Source organism: Suncus etruscus, chromosome 2 (assembly GCF_024139225.1).
Source record: "Suncus etruscus isolate mSunEtr1 chromosome 2, mSunEtr1.pri.cur, whole genome shotgun sequence".
Taxonomy (NCBI): domain Eukaryota; kingdom Metazoa; phylum Chordata; class Mammalia; order Eulipotyphla; family Soricidae; genus Suncus; species Suncus etruscus.
In genome coordinates, this window is record NC_064849.1 from 66,577,507 (window position 1) to 66,583,503 (window position 5,997).

The window sequence follows — 5,997 nt, forward strand, 5'->3', positions numbered from 1 at the left end:
GGTATTCTTTACCTGTAACCTTGTATAAGATCCCTAAGAGATTATTATGAGCCTTTGCAGTAGCAGGCTGATTACATACCTGTTCACTCTACGCTGCTGTTTCTGCAATTGCTGGTTTCTTTATGGTTTAATGTGTGGCCAAGAGTTTATGATGTTCCTCTTTCATGTGTTTTGGGCAGTTCTGCCCAGTATATGTGTGGTATTACTGTGTATGGAGTTTTTAGCCTGTTAACTCCTGTTATTTGATCTTTGAATATTAGTTGTATATATGGTGTAGTTTCTAGGTGCTTCAGAATAGTGCTATCATTCTGTGTTTATCTTTCATCTTCTGACTTACTTCGTTTAACATAATATGATCTAGGACTATCCATGTTGCTGCAAAGTCTGTGACTGAATCATTTCTTACTGCCATGTAGTATTCCATTGTGTATAGATACCACAACTTAATGATCCACTCATCTGTTGTTGGGCATCGAGGTTGGTTCCAAGACTTGGCTATTATACTGAATGCTGCAATAAATAGTGGGTTGCACACATATTTTGAGATGAATGTCCTTCCGGCTTGGGGGTAGATACCAGGAAAGCAATTGCTGGGTCAAATGGCAGCTCAATTCTGAGTTCCTTGAGACTCTCCAGACTGTTCTCCATAGGGGTTGGACTAGCAGTGGATGATAGTGCCTTTCATATTTATTTTTAATGTGGAACATTTTTTTATGTGCCTTTTGGTCATCTGTCAGTAAGCTTTCTTTCTTTTCTTTCTTTCTTCTTTCTTTCTCCTTTCTTTCTTTCTTTTCTTTCTTTCTTTCTTTTCTTTCTTTCTTTCTATTCTTTCTTTCTTTTTTCTTTCTTTCTTTCTTTCTTTTCTCTTTCTTTATTTCTTTCTTTCTTCTCTTTCTTTCTTTCTTTCCTTTTCTTTCTTTCTTTCTTTCTTCTTTTCTTTCTTTCTTTCTTTCTTTCTTTCCTTTCCTTTCTTTCTTTTTCCTTCCTTCCTTTTCTTTCTTTCTTTCTTTTCTTTTCTTTCTTTCTTTTCTTTCTTTTCTTTCTTTCTTTCTTTTCTTTCTTTCTTTCTTTCTTTCTTTCTTTTTCTTTCTTTCTTTTCTTATCTTTCTTTCTTTCTTTCTTTCTTTCTTTCTTTCTTTCTTTCTTTCTTTCTTTCTTTCTTTCTTTCTTTCTTTCTTTCTCTTCCTTCCTCTTCCTTCCTCCCTTCCTCCCTCCCTCCCTCCCTCCCTTCCTCCCTCCCTCCCTCCCTCCCTCCTTCCTTCCTTCCTTCCTTCCTTCCTTCCTTCCTTCCTTCCTTCCTTCCTTCCTTCCTTCCTTCCTTCCTTCCTTCCTTCCTTCCTCCCTTCCTTCTTCCCTCCCTCCCTCCCTCCCCTCCTCCCTCCCTCCCTCCCTCCCTCCCTCCCTCCTTCCTTCCTTCCTTCCTTCCTTCCTTCCTTCCTTCCTTCCTTCCTTCCTTCCTTCCTTCCTTCCTTCCTTCCTTCCTTCCTTCCTTCCTTCCTTCCTTCTTTTTGATTTTTGGGTCACACCTGGTAGTGCTCAGAGTTACTTCTGGCTTTAGGCTCAGAAATAGCTCCTGGAAGGCTTGGGGAACCATATGGGGTGCCGGGACTCGGACCACCGTCTTTCTGCATGCAAGGCAAACGCTTTACCTCCATGCTATCTCTCCAGCCCCATCTTTTTTTTTTTTTTTTGGTTTTTTGGCCACACCCATCGTTGCTCAGGGGTTACTCCTGGCTGTCTGCTCAGAAATAGCTCCTGGCAGGCACGGGGGACCATATGGGACACCGGGATTCGAACCAACCATCTTTGGTCCTGGATCAGCTACTTGCAAGGCAAACGCCGCTGTGCTATCTCTCCGGGCCCACCCATCTTCTTTCTTTCTTTTTTTTTTTTTTTTTTTTTTTTGGTTTTTGGGCCACACCCGTTTGACGCTCAGGGGTTACTCCTGGCTATGTGCTCAGAAATCGCCCCTGGCTTGGGGGGACCATATGGGACGCCGGGGGATCGAACCGCGGTCCTTCCTTGAGCTAGCGCTTGCAAGGCAGACACCTTACCTCCAGCGCCACCTACCCGGCCCCCCATCTTCTTTCTTAATGCAGACCTGCAGCACCACAAATTTCCCCTATCATACAGTTTTCTGTATCCTATAGATTCTGAAAGATTGTATCTTCATTAATGTTCATTTCAAGGGACCTTTTTTCTGAGGGTGGGGGGAAGGTTTGGTCAACACCAGGCGGTGTCAGGGGTTACTCCTAGCTCTGCACTCAGGAATTAGTCCTGGAGGTGCTTGGGCAACCATATGGGATGTCTGGAATCAAACCTAGATTAGCCTTGTGCAAGGAAAATGTCCTACTTACTGTACTATCACTCTAGCCCCTCAGGGATCTTTTTATTTCTTCCTTAATTTCCTCTTTGATCCAGTTGCTGTTCAGATTCTCCATGTTGGAAGTTTTCTACATATTTTTCTTGTGGTTAATTTCTATTTTCATGGCATTATGGCCTGAGATGATGCTTTGTACACCCAGCAGCACTCAGGGGTTACTCCTGGCTCCACGCTCAGAAAGCCTTACCTCCATGCTCTTCTGCCCCCTCCACTCAGTTTCTTAATCTTCTCATTGCTATATTCTGGGGCCAAGGGTGTAACTCTTGTCTTTTTTGTTGTTGTTGTTTTTGGTTTTTAGGTCATACCCGGCAGTGCTCAGGGGTTACTCCTGGCTCTACGCTCAGAAATCGATCCTGGCAGGCTCATGGGACCATATGGGATGCCGGGATTTGAACCACCATCCTTCTGCATGCAAGGCAAAACACCCTACCTCCATGCTATCTCTATGGCCCCCATGTAGCTCTTGTCTTTTTATTGATGATTCCATCTGGTTAATCTATCTAGTGGTGAAAGTGGACCATTTAACTCTCCCACTACTATTGTGTTCCTGTCAATATGTTTCTTTAAGGTTTTTAGCAGAAGCTTTATGAACTTTGCTAGACCTTTTTTTGGTGCATAAATGTTGATGACAGTATTTCTTGAAATATTGTTTCCTTAACCAATAAATAGTGCCCATTACTGTCTCTAATTACCATCTTTACATTGAATGTTATTTGATCTAAGTATGACTGTTCAAGCTTTTATTCTTTTATTGGTTTTATGATTGCTTTTTATCCTTTCACTTTGAATCTATACTTATCCTGTGAGTTTCCTGCAGGCAGAAGATGGATGGATTTTCTTTTCTGATCCAGCCAACTATTCTGTGCCTTTTTATAGCAGTGTTTTTCCTGCACATTGAGAGAGATTAATGAAGGCTAGGTCTGTGTTGCCATCTTTTATTTTATTTATATTTGAGGTTTTATTCCTTTACATTACACATTCCCTTATATATTTGCCATCTGTTGTTTACCTTATACTTGAGGGTTCTTTTTCCTCTCTTGTTGCTTTAAGTAGTCTGTATTTGTCCTTCCTTCCTTTCTTTCTCTTTCTCTCTCTTTCTCTTTCCCTTCCTTCTCTTTCTTTCTTTCTTTCTTTCTTTCTTTCTTTCTTTCTTTCTTTCTTTCTTTCTTTCTTTCTTTCTTTCTTTCTTTCTTTCTTTCTTTCTTTCTTTATTCTTTCTTTCTTTCTTTCTTTCTTTCTTTCTTTCTTTCTTTCTTTCTTTCTTTCTTTCTTTTCTTCATTCTTTCTTCTTTTCTTCTTTCTTTTCTTTCTTTCTTTCTTTTCTTTATTATTTCTTTCTTTCTTTCTTTCTTTCTTTCTTTCTTTCTTTCTTTCTTTCTTTCTTTCTTTCTTCTTTCTTCCTCCTTCCTCCCTTCCTTCCTTCCTTCCTACTTCCCTTCCTTCCTTCCTCCCTCCCTCCCTCCTTCCCCTCCCTCCCTCCCTCCCTCCCTCCCTCCCTCCCTTCCTTCCTTCCTTCCTTCCTTCCTTCCTTCCTTCCTTCCTTCCTTCCTTCCTTCCTTCCTTCCTTCCTTCCTTCCTTCCTTCCTTCCTCCCTCCCTCCCTCCCTCCCTCCCTCCCTCCCTCCCTTCTCCTCTTCCTTCCTTCCTTCCTTCTCTTCCTTCCTTCCTTCCTTCCTTCCTTCCTTCCTTCCTTCCTTCCTTCCTTCCTTCCTTCCTGTTTTTAGCCCACACCCTGTGCTCAGGGGTTACTCCTGGCTCTGGGTTCAGAAATTGCTCCTGGCTGGGGGATTATATGCGTTGCCAGAGGTTCGAATCTGGGTCCATTCTGGGTCGGCCACGTGCAAGAACAAATGCCCTACCACTGTGCCTACCACATACAGCCTCCTGCATTTGTCTTATGATTTTACCATTTTGATTACTGTGTGTCTTGGTGTTGTTTTGTTTCATACTATTTTGCTTAGTATTCTTTGGACCTTTTGAATTAATGCAAAGAATCTCTCTCCAGAGATCAGGAGGGAAGTTCTCAGTGATTATTTTCTTGCCAGCTGTTTTTATCCCCATTCCTTTTTCATCTCCTTTCTATAGTTCTATGATTCAAAAGATTATTCCTCTTACAATTATCTATCACATATAGTTACATTATCTTTTATTCATTTATCTCTTTTCTTTTGTCACTTTATTCTTGGTGATGACCAGTATTGTATCTTTAATATTACTGATAATGGTCCTCTGCATATTGAATTCTGTTGTTGTGGCTTACTAATGTGTATTTTTTTTAAATATGGAACACTTCATGAATTTGCATGTCATCCTTGTGCAGGGGCCATGCTAATCTTCTCTGTATCATTCTGGTTTTAGCATACGTGCTGCCGAAGAGAGCACACTAATGTGTATTTTTAACTCTTTCAATTTCATTTGTAAAGACTAATTGACATCCTGGATATTTTATCTCTCAGTTGGTTGAATTGTTCTTTCAATGATTGCCATATTTTCCACTGCCATTGCATGGAGCATTGATTTAAGTTCTTCATCTTTGGGGCTTTGAGCTCCATGATTACGAGAACTGTTGTTCCTGTCTTCCAGGACATATGAATTCCTCTTCCTCTTCTTCTTCTTCTTCTTCTTCTTCTTCTTCTTCTTCTTCTTCTTCTTCTTCTTCTTCTTCTTCTCTTCTTCTTCTTCTTCTTCTTCCTCCTCTTCCTCCTCCTCCTCCTCCTCCTCCTCCTCCTCCTCCTCCTCCTCCTTCTTCTTCTTCTTCTTCTTCTTCTTCTTCTTCTTCTTCTTCTTCTTCTATTTTTAAGATTTGTGGGCGCTGTGATTTGAGTTTAAGCTTTCCAATTGTCTGAGAGCTGAATTATTTCTTTATATATCAACAAATTGCTCATCTCTACAATCTGTTGACTTAACAATGTCAGTGCTCTAACATGCTCTTCCAGTGGTGGTACAGGTGAGTAACTAATGATCTTATTTGCAAGGAGTGTAATTATGGACATATTTGATGCAAAACATCAAAATCAGAAATACTAAGAGTTAATGAGTTTGTGGGCTGAAGTTGCTGCATAGATCTATTAGTGTCTGCAAGGATTTGGGTTCCAGAGGTGGGTGGCAGTGTAGGAGGTACTTCTCAGTGAGAGGGTGCAAGGGAGAAGTAGCACAGGAGCAGCAGAGTGGGCTGGGTTCAAAGCCTTTACTGCATCTATATGGACAGAAGTAGATATAGTTCAGCATTATGGCTTCCTGGGGCTTGTCCTGGGTTCCAGAATAGGTGGCATGAGGGTGAATGCAAGGGTGCAAGGGAGAACTGACACATGCACAGAGATATTGGGGCTGGACCCATGCACAAATTCTGCTGAACAGAAATGAGTCTCCTTTAACAGTGCCAGTCCTCCTTACATCATAGAGGAGAGCAGTGGAGTATCATGTGTGAAAGCTATTAAGGACTTGAGTTTTGCTTTACTGCCCATAAAGTCATTGAAGTGTTTTTCCAAAACAAACTAACTAGCAAACACAGTCTGCTTCCATAATTGAATTAGAAAATTACTGGTAACTTAAAAACAGCATCCTGCCTTCTATAGCTCATTTTAAAAATTGTTGTTGTTGTGTGTTTACTGATGA

The 5,997-nt window shown here is 41.1% G+C and overlaps 1 non-coding gene across 1 annotated transcript; it reads right to left on the reverse strand.

The window, feature by feature from the left end:
* Positions 1–4,657: 4,657 nt before the first annotated feature.
* Positions 4,658–4,764, reverse strand: LOC126003217 (U6 spliceosomal RNA). Its single transcript, XR_007493751.1, has one exon. It is a non-coding gene; the product is annotated as a U6 spliceosomal RNA (small nuclear RNA).
* Positions 4,765–5,997: the final 1,233 nt, after the last annotated feature.